This window comes from Fundulus heteroclitus, unplaced genomic scaffold (assembly GCF_011125445.2).
Source record: "Fundulus heteroclitus isolate FHET01 unplaced genomic scaffold, MU-UCD_Fhet_4.1 scaffold_49, whole genome shotgun sequence".
Lineage (NCBI taxonomy): Eukaryota > Metazoa > Chordata > Actinopteri > Cyprinodontiformes > Fundulidae > Fundulus > Fundulus heteroclitus.
In genome coordinates this window covers 2,762,491-2,776,548 of record NW_023396912.1, presented here as the reverse complement: position 1 = coordinate 2,776,548, position 14,058 = coordinate 2,762,491, and the positions used below count along the sequence as shown (strand labels likewise).

Below are 14,058 nucleotides of genomic sequence, written 5' to 3'. Positions count from 1 at the left end.
GCTCTGCATTAACAGGCAAAGCAGAGACGGATTATTGTAATGTGAGATCTGTGTTAAATTAAAATGTATGACGTCATCATAGTGTTGGTTATGTGTCCTGCATTGACCAAGGCTGTGGTTGGCCTTGTATGATCATAGGATTTATATTGAATGTGACAGTGGAGTTAATGCACAGGTGTGAAATAGATGTCATGATGCAAGCTGCGGTCTATTTTACTAGTTCTAGTTTATGGAGGGTTTTCTGGAGAACAGGGAAGAAAGAGAGTTGTAATTGTAAAGTTGAGAGGTGAGTGGACTGTGAACCCGTTTGCCAAAAGTGTGAAGGTAGAACTTGATGCTGCAGAGATGAAAGTTAACCAGGTGGCTGTGGAATGTGAAGAAGAGGATGGAGAGGGCTGTCCAGGATGAGTCCAAGGCTCTAAAGCTGAACGGTGGGAGAGATACAAGAATTATCAATGGATAGTTTAAAACAACCAGATTTGGTTAAAGTTGATTTTGCACAATAAGTAAGTGAGAGAACTAATGTGGCATGACTTCAATGGCCCCGGGAATATGTGGCCTGACTTGAAAACTTTTTCAGTCAAACTGATTATTTTTCCTTTAACCATCCATCTTCTTCCGCTTATCCGGGGTCGGGTCGCGGGGGTAGCAGCCTCAGTAGGGAGGCCCAGACGTCCCTCTCCCCAGCCACTTGGGCCAGCTCCTCCGGGGTGATATATTAAAGAATTATTTTTGCTCTTTGACAATGTATTTTGGGAAAAACTGGTAAGTTATATAACTTGTTTAGCTTTCTTATATAACTTGTTTTAAGCTGTGCACTTATATTCAGTTATATAGGTTGTTTTAACCTTAGACAACATATTATGGGACAAAAAGCAGCCCAAAACACCCCTTATGATGAGTCTGGTCCAGCATCCGGCGTCTCAGGAGGGGGAAGCAGTGGAGTACCAACACTGTTTATAGTGGGGGTGGTGTGCTGCTGACCTCGACACGGGACGTCGTGCGTCGGTGGGCGGAATACTTTGAAGACTTCCTTAATCCCACCAACACGTCTTCCATTGCGGAAGCAGAGCCTGAGGACTCTGGGTCGGATTCTCCTATCTCTGGTGTTGAGGTTGCCGAGGTTGTTAAAAAGCTCCTCGGTGGCAAGGCCCCAGGGGTGGATGAGATTCGCCCTGAGTACCTTAAGGCTCTGGATGTTGTGGAGCTGTGTTGGTTAACGCGGCTCTGCAACATTGCGTGGACATCGGGGGTAGTTCCCCTGGATTGGCAGACTGGGGTGGTGGTCCCACTATTTAAAAAGGGGGACCGGAGAGTGTGTTCCAACTACAGGGGAATCACACTCTTAAGCCTCCCTGGTAAGGTCTATTCGGGGGTTCTGGAAAGGAGGGTCCGTCGGATAGTCGAATCTCGGATTCAGGAAGAGCAGTGTGGTTTTCGTCCTGGCCGTGGAACACTGGACCAGCTCTATACCCTCAGCAGGATTCTGGAGGGGGCATGGGAGTTTGCCCAACCAGTCTACATGTGCTTTGTGGATCTGGAGAAGGCATTCGACCGTGTCCCCCAAGGGATCCTGTGGGGGGTACTCCGGGAGTATGGAGTACCGGGCCCTTTAATAAGGGCTGTCAGGTCTCTGTACGACCGGTGTCAGAGTCTGGTCCGCATTGCCGGCAGTAAGTCGTTTCCGGTGAGAGTTGGACTCCGCCAAGGCTGCCCTTTGTCACCGATTCTGTTCATAACTTTTATGGACAGAATTTCTAGGCGCAGCCAAGGTGTTGAGGGGATCCGTTTTGGTGGCCTTAGGATTGCGTCTCTGCTATTCGCGGATGACGTGGTCCTATTGGCTTCATCAGGGCGTGATCTACAGCTCTCACTGGAGCGGTTCGCAGCCGAGTGCGAAGCGGCCGGGATGAAAATCAGTGCCTCCAAATCCGAGACCATGGTCTTGAACCGGAAAAGGGTAGAGTGCCTTCTCCGGGTTGGGGAGGATGTGCTGCCCCTAGTGGAGGAGTTCAAGTATCTTGGGGTCTTGTTCACGAATGAGGGGAGGATGGAGCGGGAGATCGACAGGCGGATTGGTGCAGCGTCTGCTGTGAAGTGGGCGCTGTACCGATCCGTTGTGGTGAAGAGAGAGCTGAGCCAAAAGGCGAAGCTCTCGATTTACCGGTCGATCTACGTTCCTACCCTCATCTATGGTCACGAGCTTTGGGTCGTGACCGAAAGAACGAGATCCCGGATACAAGCGGCTGAAATGAGTTTTCTCCGTAGTGTGTCTGGGCTCTCCCTTAGAGATAGGGTGAGGAGCTCAGTCATCCGGGGAGGACTCAGAGTAGAGCCGCTGCTCCTCCACGTCGAGAGGAGCCAGTTGAGGTGGCTCGGGCATCTGGTCAGGATGCCTCCTGGACGCCTCCCTGGTGAGGTGTTCCGGGTCTCCCGGCTGGCCTGGGAACGCCTTGGGATTCCTCCTGAGGAGCTGGCCCAAGTGGCCGGGGAGAGGGACGTCTGGGCCTCCCTACTGAAGCTGCTATCCCCGCGACCCGACCCCGGATAAGCGGAAGAAGACGGACGGATGGACGGTTTTCACTGCACTATGTATCGCGAAGAAAACTATCCTAATGAATTGGAAAAGTAAGGAGAATCTCAGTATCAATCAGTATAGAGATCTTTTGTTGGATCATATTAATCTTGAGACAGCATCTGCATCCACATCTGTTCGATCTCTTTGGGCTCCTTTGATTAGCACTATCACTTAGTGGAATGGGGGGCGGTGGGTTGCTTCCTGCAGGGCGCAGTGGCTGGATGGAGGGGTTCCTGGGACTCTGGGGCACTTGGAGTGGGGCGCTTGGTGGGTCTGACTCCAGGGTCTGTTGCCCCCATCTGGGAGGAGCTTGGGAGGCCTACGGGTGGCCCACAGCACCGCTTGCGGCGCTCTTGGGGAGCTACGCGGTGACGGACGTGGGTTACTGACCTGGTAGCTGTGCTGTCGCTGGGTGGGTCCTTTGGTGGGCGCGCTGCCCTCGGGCGGGGGCCCCGGTGGGGCCTCGGGGGTTCCGGTTTCGGGGGGTGTGCCGCTTGGGGTCTGGGCCGGCGTGCGCCCGGGTGTCTGCCCCTGCACGGGGCCTCTGGTGCGCTGGGGGGCCTCGGGGCCTGTTGAGCTGGTAGGGGGGCATGGTCATTAACATCTCAGGGCAGATGCTCTTCCCCTTCTTTGGGTTGGCACTCTGCTAGTGGGGGGAGGGGAGGGAGGGGGAGTAGTGACTTACCCAGCCTGGATGTCTAGTGTTGAATGTATGGTGAGAGGTTTGAATGTTAGTGTTGGGGAGGGGTTAAATCTACGGGTGGGGGGGGGGTTTGGTGGACGTTCTGGTGGGCTTGTGTCCGGCCCCCTGTCCCGGTCCTGGTCCGTGTAGTCTCCCGGTGCGGGATTCACCTGGGGGGTGGGGTTTGGGATGGCTCGTGCGGGCTGGCTGGCCAGGGTCCCCCATCTTATTAACTTATTTATTTATTTATATATATATATATATATATATATATATATATATATATATTATTATTATTATTATTATTATTATTATTATTATTATTATTATTATTATTAATTTTTTTTTGGGGGGGGGGGGTTAAAGCCAGTAGGCTTGGGGGTGGGCTGGGGGAGGTAGAGGTGTTGGTCCTGGTGGGTGGTTGGCTGGCGGGCCCTGCGGCCTCTCCCCGGCCCCCGGGCTATGGTGGTGCCGCTGGAAGGGCCCCTTTCTCCGGGTGGGGCTTTCGCGGAGCGGGGGTGCCTATTGGAGTCAGTAGGGGAGCTGGCTCCCTGGGTTGGCTCCCCAATCCTCTGCTCCCCATCCCCGGACTCCTCCCTCTGCCTGCTCCATCACGCCGCCACACATGTAGGTCCTTGGGGAGAGGGCGTTACTGGAGGTTGCCACCTTTTGGTGACGTCCCTCTCCCCAATTTTATCATGCATTTTAGACACTTTCACTCCAAACATTTTCACAACGCACATTCATGTAGGCCACGATATGGGGGGGTGGGGGGAAGACGTCTGAGGGGGGGCTTATGTTGTGTGAGCCTCGCCTCGGGCGGCTCCCTTCACCCCCTCTCGCATTTAGACATTGAGGGTTCTGGGTAGTTGCTTGGAGGGGGGGCGCTGGCACCAGCTTCCTTCCAGAGGGGGGGTGGGCTGTGCCGTGCACCCCCTTCGGTGCTCCAAGTTTTAAACACACCGGAGCTCAACATGCAACAACACAACATCTGAGCGGGCGTAGGGAGGATCGGGGGTCTTTTGCACACACCCGATCTCCGATCGCGGCACGGAGTCTGGGGCCTGGAGGAGGTGCGGGCCACTGGGTCCGGGGTCTTGGCGGGGGGCTGCTGCGGGTAGCCAGCGGCTTACCGGGTCTGGGGCTGACGCCTCTGCTCTCCCCAGAAAGGGATGGGGGGCAGGGGTGGCTAGGGTAAGGTCGGGGTGGGAGAGGGGTTTATTAGGTATATAGTTGGTGAGGGGGGGCTCTGGTCGGGTGGCCCGTACGGGTCGTGTCGGCCCCCACTGTTATGGATATTAATAATTATCAATTAAGTGAGCACACCACTCATGAAAACAAATGATGCATCGTTTGTTTTTAAGTTATTTTAATTCAAAGGCATGAGCGTTTGAATGTCTCTGTCTCCTAACGCAGTCAGGAAACAGAGCCATTCAAACGCTCATGCCTTTGAATTAAAATAACTTAAAAACAAACGATGCATCATTTGTTTTCATGAGTGGTGTGCTCACTTAATTGATAATTATTAATATCCATAACAATTTGGCGTTGTCGGCAGGATCCGACATGCCAGGAGGACTGCATGGTGAGGGATAAGGATGCTTGGCCAGCCTGAAGACCTATCTTCAGTCCACCTACATTAAAAAAAAAAGGGGAGTCCTGGAACCTGCCTGCAGCTCCTGACTGATCGGATCCGAATCAAAGAAAATTCTGTTATGATTTCTGAGTGAGACACTACTCTAAACCATTTTATTGTACATTAACCATCATCTCCTAATACTTGTTTAATTTTGCAGAGTTGGTGGAGTGGGAACATCAGCGCGAGGGCCTGACCCTGTCTGGAGAACAGGGCTGGTCTATTGGCAACAATAGGACCCGGTCTATTGGTAACAATAGGACCAAGCAAGACAAAGGGTTTTGCGGGTGGTCTTAGCATTTCTACACCTCATAAAGGAGAAAGCCAGGACGGGCAGACGTGCCGCCTGTGGTAAAAAATGGGTTCCGGAACCTCAAAGGCCTCGGGGGTGTCTCCCCCTCCTCCAGACTCTCCAATACATAAAATTATGGGGGGAAAAGTGGAGATGATTGTGTTGAATGTGCTTTCATTTGGTAAGATAAGTTATAATAAGTTATTATAAGTTTATAAGTATAATAGGTTTATAGGTCAGTTTATAAGTTATAAATCAGTCAAATAAGGTTAAACAGTTGATGGAGAGAGACTAGGTAAAAAGTAAAAATTATATATATATATATATATATATATATATAAACAGGGATTTAGATCTGCGGGAAAAATGAATAAAGTGCTGCAATGAATGCTAAAACTAAATTCTGAACTGAAACAGAGGGCAGGGGAAAATATTTTTCTGGTGACATGGTAACAGACATGACAATACTGGTTGTGCTGCTGATGACCCCTTGTTTAAAATTACATATAGACATGTGATGCTTCACCCTCCTTTCCATATGCTCCATTGCAGGTGGAGCTGCAGGCCCTCCAGGTGGCTGACCCGGATCTGGACTCCTGTCCCCCTCCGAGAAGACATCAACCTGTTCAACAGTATGCGGACCGAGGCAAGGCTGGGGAGCGAGGCGAGCTCAGCAAGCAGGGCGGCTCTGACGGAGCAGCGGGTGAAAACTACGGGAGGATCCCTCCCTCATCAGACCCAGTCACTCCCAAGGCAGAGCAGACACAAGAGTCATCTCAAAGCCAGAACTGGACTTTATTCGCACCTCTCTGTTTTTCACATGCCAGAGAAATGGGAAACAGCGAGTAAACCAAGGACAGATTCATCAATTCCCTATGCTGGAGGTGACAGGAGTGAATGAACCCCATGTTTAGACCAAGGACTGCAGCTGACATCCAGGCCAGCGCTGCCCTCCTCTCTAATCCCAGAGAGGAAGGACAAAGGTTGCTGCAGAAAGTAAACTTTGTCTGGAGACTGGAGTCAAGTTTTGCATCTGGCTGATTCAAAGAAACGTGCTCTGCTCAGCAGTAATGTCATCAGTGGAGGAAAGAAAGAGAAGAGACACTGATCTGCACAAGGTTGCCCTAATCCTGTTTTCTGATGGATCTCACCGAGGAAGATCTAACCATCGTGGACATGGTCATGCACGTCAGGGCATAGGTTGTGGACAGTGGTCTCGTTCTGATGCATGTTGCAACTGTGGACAATTGGGACATTGGAAGAACGACTGCCCGCAGGGACCGCAGCAGCCTGGTGCCGGTAACTGACAGGTGGGGGATCGGACCCTGGATCCGGAGGCCAACCTCGTTGAGAAGGGACCTGCCAAGGGGCGTGAGGCTTCACACACACACACACACACACACACACACACACCGCTACACCTGTGTTTGAATGCTGAAATGGTACCTGCTTCAACTGATCCACATAGTTTGCTCACAGAGGCCATCACACACTTAGAATGTGCCACAGCTGCTACAACAGGCACGCATCTCCATACAAAAACCCCTGTCCCTTAAAAAAAAAAAAAAAAAATGCCTTCAAAAATGTTTTCTACGCTAGTAATAGGTGAAGAAATTTATTTTGTTGTTGACTCGGGTGCAACTCACTCTTATCTGCTAAATGTATCAAGTAACAGCCAAAGCTCAGTGGCTGTTATGTTTATTCTGTCTCAGCTTCAGTTAGGAAAAGTTTTTCTGTTTCTTTTAAAGTGTTTCACTCCGCAGGGAGTGAAGCTGAAGCAATTTTTTTTTCTTTTTTTTCGGTGTCTCGTCTGTGTCCTTTAAATCTTATGGATAGAGCTTTGATGTGTAGATTGGACATTATCATTTTAACCTCTGACGGACTGACGGTTCACACTCAGGACTCTGACTTTACTGCAGTACTTTGGGCCCTAGATAAATCTTTGTATGCATACGAATGGAAGCTTCCAGCTGCTCCTGTGCCTTAACATTTTGTCTCAGCAGTAAATGCTGTGACACCTGACAGTGACATAATGATTCACATGACTTACATAGTATTCCCCTTGTGTCTGACGGACTTGACTTTGACTTGTGGAAACTTTCTCATTTAATACATTGATGATTTGTTAATCATCAATGCAGGACAGACATGTTGAAATAGCTTTAACATCTCTTTTAAAAAAAACATAAAGTCTCAAAATCTAAATGCAGTTTGTGCAGGAGGAAGTCAAATCTTTTGGCCATGTTCTTTCACATAAAAGCAAAAAGTAGTCACCTCAGCGGATCAAAGTGGCTCTAAAAATCCTAAAACAAATCACAAAGAAACAAATTATTTAATTTCTGGGTATGACAGGTTACTGCAGAGCTCACATTTCAAACTACTCCAAGCTTGAATCTCTGTTGGCTGCTTTAATTCACGGACAGGGACTAGCAGCTGCTGGTAAAATCATATGGACGTCTGAGGCAGAACTGGTTTTCTCTGCTCTGAAAGCAGCCTTGTCCTCTGCACCGGTGCTGGCTTTGCCAAACTCTGACAAACCATTTATTTAAATGATGGATAAAAAATCTGATTTCATGTCATCTGTTTTGTTGCAATCTCATGGTGACAAATTGCGACCTGTGGCCTATTATTCCATTAAACTTCACGCTGTTGCAGCTGGTTTGTTTGTTGGCTACAACTCTCTGACAGTTTTTGTTCCACATTCTGTTTCTATCATCCTCCTGGAACAAAAGACTTCCTATTTATCAGCAGCAAGGTGGCTTAAACTTTCCTAAATTTAATTGGACATACATGACATTACTGTAAAACGATGCAGTATTTTAAACACAGCCACACTTCTGCCTACAGAGGAGGATGAGTAAAGTCATGACTGCGCAGCTGTCTTAAATGTCGTTTGTACCCCTCGTCCTGACTTACAATACATTCCTTTGTCTAACACCGACCTCGAATATATGTTGACGGCTCCTCCTCCCGTTCTGCTCCAGGTTTAAACTGAAATGGGTTTGCTGTGTTCTGACTCAGATGTTTTACGCTCAGGTCCTTTACAGCACTCCTATTCTGCTCAAACAGCTCAACTCATCACCTTAAGTGAGGCTTGTAAGTTGGTGGAAGGAAAAACTGTGGTATGGACACATGAATTGGATCATGCGTCCAGAGAGGCGATGCTGGATATGGTTAAAAAATATTGGTACACAAATGGGTTTTCAGTGGTAGCTGAAAAATTACTGCAAAAAGTATTTGATCTGTGCTTCTTACAACCCGTCTAGGGTTCCTGCACAGCCACAAACTGCACATCCGCCTCTACAATTTCCATTCCCACATCTGATAATGGATTTGATTAAGCTGACACCTGTTGAATGAAATAAATATTGTCTAGTGGTCGTGGACATGTTTTCCATGTATGTTGAAGCTTTTGCAATGAAAAACGCAGACAGCAGTGCCGTTGCTAAAGCCTTATTAATGGAGATCTTTTCCATGCTGGGGGGTCCAGGAGTTAATTTCCAGTGATAATGGGACATAAACAAATCTCTGCAGGAAATCAGCAAACTTCTGAGTTTCTAATTAATAATAATAATAATAATAATTGAACATTATTGATCTCACAGTGGATAAATTCACTTCTGCATCTTAACCCATCCCCTAGGGGAGCTGTGGGCTGCCGCTGTGCGGCGCCTGGGGAGCAGGCTGGGGTTGGGGGTCTTCCTCAGGGACCCAGAGTGCAGGCTGTGGGGATCAAACCGGGTACTTGCATCCTTCTCTGAGTGCAGGCGCACTGCCCTAACCACTAGGCCACCACTCCACCTTAATTAAAAACATATTGTGCTTATCATCCAAATCAGGAGTAGCTGTAGAAAAGGAAAGGTTCACCATAAAAAGCAAACTGGCTAAATGTTTTGAAGAAACATATTTATCTTAACCAAAAGCTCTCCCTCTGGTTCTCTTGTACATGCTGATGAGAAATAGATTCAGAGCTAATCGAAGTCCTTTGAAATTCTTTTTGCGAGCACAGGGGAGGAGGACCCAATACTAACTTATCCACATTAATAACTGCTCATTTTAAATATTCAATGTTAGAATATTGTAAGGTTCTGTCACGTTCTTTTTCTCTTTCCCATCAGGCCGTGAGAGCTGCATTAACCCCAGTGGCTGATAAAATCCTGCACCAGTTCCAGCCAGGACAGTGGGTGCTGATCTGAGACACCAGAAGGAGCCACTGGAGAGACAAGCGTTGGACTGGTCCGTTCCAGATCCTGCTGGTGACCCACAATGCCATGAAGGTCCAAGGAGGGAACACCTGGATCCATGCCACACAGTGCAAAGTGTTCCAAGGAACACCACCTGAGCAGCATCCAGATCCGAACCCTCTGCCTACAGAGGGTTCCAACGACCACCCACCTGTACCAGGCCGGTAACAGGGCAGCGTGAAGCGCAGAGCCACTCTGGAGAGGCAGCGGGATTTTTATTTAGTTTTTCGTTTCTGTTTAAAAAAAAAAAAAAAAAAAAAAAAAGTACTGAGTACCAGAAGAAAGGACAATCCACTCCACAGCCAAGATCAACATGCAGCGGTACGGAAGACTGAAGTTTTTAGAACTGGTGATTGGCATCACACTCATTTTTATCACTCCTGTGCTCACTGACGAAAAGGTATAACACGAACAATTTGTGACTAAACTAAGTAATCACACCAATCATACCCATCGGCTGACTCAAAGAGAGACCCATCACTTCAGTTACTTTCATGATCATGCTCATAACATCTAGTGACAACTTATACATCAGACTGCACGGAAAACGAGAAATGACAGTTGTTATGCTTATCTTTGATTCTACATGCTCTTGACAACCAACCATTGTTGTTACCTGTTTCTGTTGACACTGCCTATATTCTAGCAACCTTTTTCCCTAGTCATCAATCTAACAGGTTGGTGGAGACCATTTTTAGTGGGTAAAAAATTACACCATAAGACCGAAAGGATACTGAAGTTTTCTGATGTGACTAATTTAACTTGTGCCATAACAGAAACTCTTTACAGGTTTCAAGGTAGTAGAAATCCCATAAGCGATCCAGACATCTGTTTAGTGCAGTAAGAATCCGCACCTGATTTTCAGGGAATGACAGTAGATTGTAAAGTAATCATACCTGCTTCATGTGCAATGACCCATAGAAGTCACTCCTCCAAGTCATGTGTGGTTAAATCTGACCCTTATACAATTCCAGGATCTTCATTTCCAGCACGCTATGTTTTAACCCTTAATCTTACAGCTTTGCCAGATGGAAGTAAACTGCATGGTACAGGTAACTTAAAATTTTCCCAGCAGAGATGTATTTTAATGTCTTAAGAACATGGTTTGGATGTGTGGAATTAGATCATATTTGTATCTGCCTGCTGATTGGTCTGGAGTGTACTTTTTAGCTCATTTACTACCTGCCATTACTATGTATGATTCAATTTACTCGTTACTGGAACAGAAGGCAAGGCTTAAACAGCAAAAGGGTTCTTGGGTATTTTATTTTCTCATTATGGTGTTGCTAATGCAGCACATAGAATCAATGACTTGTCTGTTGAGTTAGAAAATCTCACTGCTTTAACTGAAAAAGGTTTCTACTCTCTGACAAAGGAACAACAGGCTATCAGAACAATGACCTTGCAAAACAGACTGGCTCTAGATTACCTACTAGCTGAGAAAGGTGGTGTTTGTCACATAATTGGGGAACAATGCTGCACTTTTATTCCTGATGTGTCTCACAACATGACCAATATCCATGATAAATTACAACAGTTGCTGACAATCCAGCAGGAAGAAAATACTGGTTCATCCTGGGATCCTGTGTCTTGGCTCGTTTCTGGTGGTTGGACCTCCTGGTTAATAAAGATTGGAGGAATTCTATCTATTTTCTTTTTGATTTAGATTTTTCTTTCATGTTGTATTATTCCAATTGTTAAGAGAACGGTAATGAAAATGACTTATGCCACTATGCTGAAGATCAATAATGATGCAGACATGCTTTCTGTTTATACTGACCATAATTTGGAGAAGTATGATGTTTCTAAATTAAAAGATGATGACAGTACTGATGAAGATGGATTTTACATTACTTAAAATGCTATAATGATGTAATAACTCTAAGCCAGATGGGGAGTTGATACTGATGTTCAGCATTCTAGTACTTTAAAATTCAGTAAAATGTATCTTTGAACATTTTTTTTCTAATTATTTTTTTTAATGTTTTATATCTTTCACTCTGTTTATGTATTTTTTAATTTTGCTTTTTCTTATATACAATTTCCTATTTTTTCAGTATTACAGGCTTACAGTGTTTGAAAATTTTCTTTATTATGTGATGATTTCAGCATCAGAAGAGAGGATTGTTGTGAAAATTTTATTGATGTATGTAACTCTGATCATATCTTGTCTGGATGCACCTGCATATTTCCCGTGTGAAAGAAGCTCTAATGCTCACAGATTCACTATTGTGTTTCCACATCCAAGGACACAGAGAGGAGTTGAGTTAGATAGGAACTGGATCGTACCAGTGGCTGCACTCCTCTGACGATAACTCCCACTTTCTTTGTTAACCCAGAATGTATAAAAGTTAGTGTGTTCTTTTTCTCATTGCTCTGTTTTCCTGACTGCGTTGGGGGACAGAGACATTCAAACGCTCATGCCTTTGAATTAAAATAACTTAAAAACAAACGATGCATCATTTGTTTTCATGAGTGGTGTGCTCACTTAATTGATAATTATTAATATCCATAACACCACTCTTTGGGGGGCCTGGTCCGGGGGGCGTCTGGTCAGGGGGCGGGGCCGGGGGTCGGGCACAGGCAGTCGTATTGTTGAATTGTGGTGACTCCCCCCACTTGGGATTTTTGGATGTGAATGCTATGTGGGAATGTGTGTACAGCGTCCTTTTTTTGTGTCTGTGTGTGGCGAGTGGGGCATAAGGGAGGGATGGTGTGAATGAGGCTTTTTTTTTTTTTTTTTTTTTCCAGGTTCGGGTCCGGTCCGCTCCCTCTCCCTAAATCATCTCAAGTCTCCGATAGGTGCGGAGCCCATCCCCCCACGTCCTGCCCTTCTCCGCTGCGTTGGCAGGCGCCTTGGCCCTCTGGCACCTCGGGTTTGGGGCGGGTTCCCGGGTGGGCGCCGGCCCATTCCCGGCGGTGGCTTTGCGGGGCCTGGCCCCCCGGGGGGCGGCCGGGGCCCCTGCCGCGGGGGCGGAGCGCCCTTTGGGCCTCTTGCCCCCAGGGCCCATGGCCAGGACCACTTCAGCACGGCCGGCTGCCCTGTGGAGCCCATGGGCTTGTCCCCGCGGCTCTTGGGGGAGTCGGCATTGCGGTGGCTGGGGGATTTCCTCGGGGTCGTCTCTCCTCTTTCCGCAGGGGGGGAGGGGGTTGCAGATTTCCTGTGAAGGCCCCTCTCGGGTGCACTGCTTTGGGGGCCCCTTTGGGAGTCCGGGGTTACGGGTCCCCTGACTCCTGCCTCTGTGCTTGGGGAAGGTGGGTCTTCGGTTCTCCACAATCACTATCTATTATACTATTTTGACGTTTTCCAGTCAGGTTTCCGCGCTCACCACAGTACAGAGACCGCCCTTATCAAGGTGTTTAATGACATCCATATAAATACAGACTGTGGAAGAACCACTGTGTTGGTTCTATTGGACCTCAGTGCAGCATTTGATACTGTCGATCACTCCATTCTGTTAGAACGCCTGGAGAACTGGGTCGGCCTCTCTGGTACAGCTCTCCACTGGTTTAAATCCTACTTAAAGGACAGGGAATTTTTTGTATCAGTAGGTAACTTTACATCAGAGATGACAAAAATCCCATTTGGGGTTCCCCAAGGGTCCATTCTGGGTCCCCTCCTTTTCAATATCTACATGCTCCCTCTAGCTCAGATCATAAAAAAACAACAACATCAGCTACCATAACTATGCAGACGACACACAGCTCTACATCACTATGTCACCAGGTGACTATAAACCAGTTCAGGCACTGAGTAAATGCCTAGAAGAAATCAATATGTGGATGTGCCAAAATTTTCTTCAATTGAATAAAAACAAAACAGAAGTAATAATATTTGGACCAATAGAGGAGAGATCAACACACAGCTTCAGTCGCTTCAGCTAAAAACCACTAATCAGGCCCGAAATCTGGGAGTAGTGATGGACTCAGACACGAACCTCCAAAAGCATCTAAAGACAGTTACAAGGTCAGCTTTCTATCACCTGAAGAACATTTCTAGGATTAAAGGACTAATGTCTCAGCAGGATCTAGAAAAACTAATCCATGCGTTTATTTTTAGTCGAATTGATTACTGCAACGGTGTCTTCACAGGTCTGCCTAAAAAGTGGGTCAGACAGCTACAGCTGATCCTGAACGCTGCTGCCCACGTCCTCACTAAGACTAAGAACGCAGAGAACATGGACCCGGTTCTGAAGTCCTCACTAAGACTAAGAACGTAAAGAACATGGACTCGGTTCTGAAGTCCTCACTAAGGCTAAGAACGTAGAGAACATGGACCCGGTTCTGAAGTCCTCACTAAGACTAAGAAAGTAGAACACATCACACCAGTTCTAAAGTCCTTACACTGGCTCCCTGTATCTCAGAGAATAGACTTTAAAATACTTCTGTTAGTCTATAAATCCTTAAATGGCTTAGCTCCTAAATACATCACAGACTTGTTATCAGTGTATCAACCATCCAGACCACTAAGGTCTTCTGGCTCCAGCCTACTCTGCATACCTAGAACCAGAACCAAACATGGAGAAGCAGCATTTAGTTCCTATGCTCCAATTATCTGGAACAAACTTCCAGAAAACTGTAAAGATGTGGAAAACCTTAGTTCCTTTAAATCAAGATTAAAAACAC

General features: G+C 47.0%; 1 non-coding gene across 1 annotated transcript; it reads left to right on the top strand.

Annotated features, from left to right (window-relative positions):
- The first annotated feature begins 5,472 nt into the window (after positions 1-5,472).
- LOC110367272 lies at positions 5,473-9,055 on the top strand. Its single transcript, XR_004929580.1, has 2 exons — positions 5,473-6,212; positions 6,283-9,055. It is a non-coding gene; the product is annotated as an uncharacterized LOC110367272 (transcript).
- Positions 9,056-14,058: the final 5,003 nt, after the last annotated feature.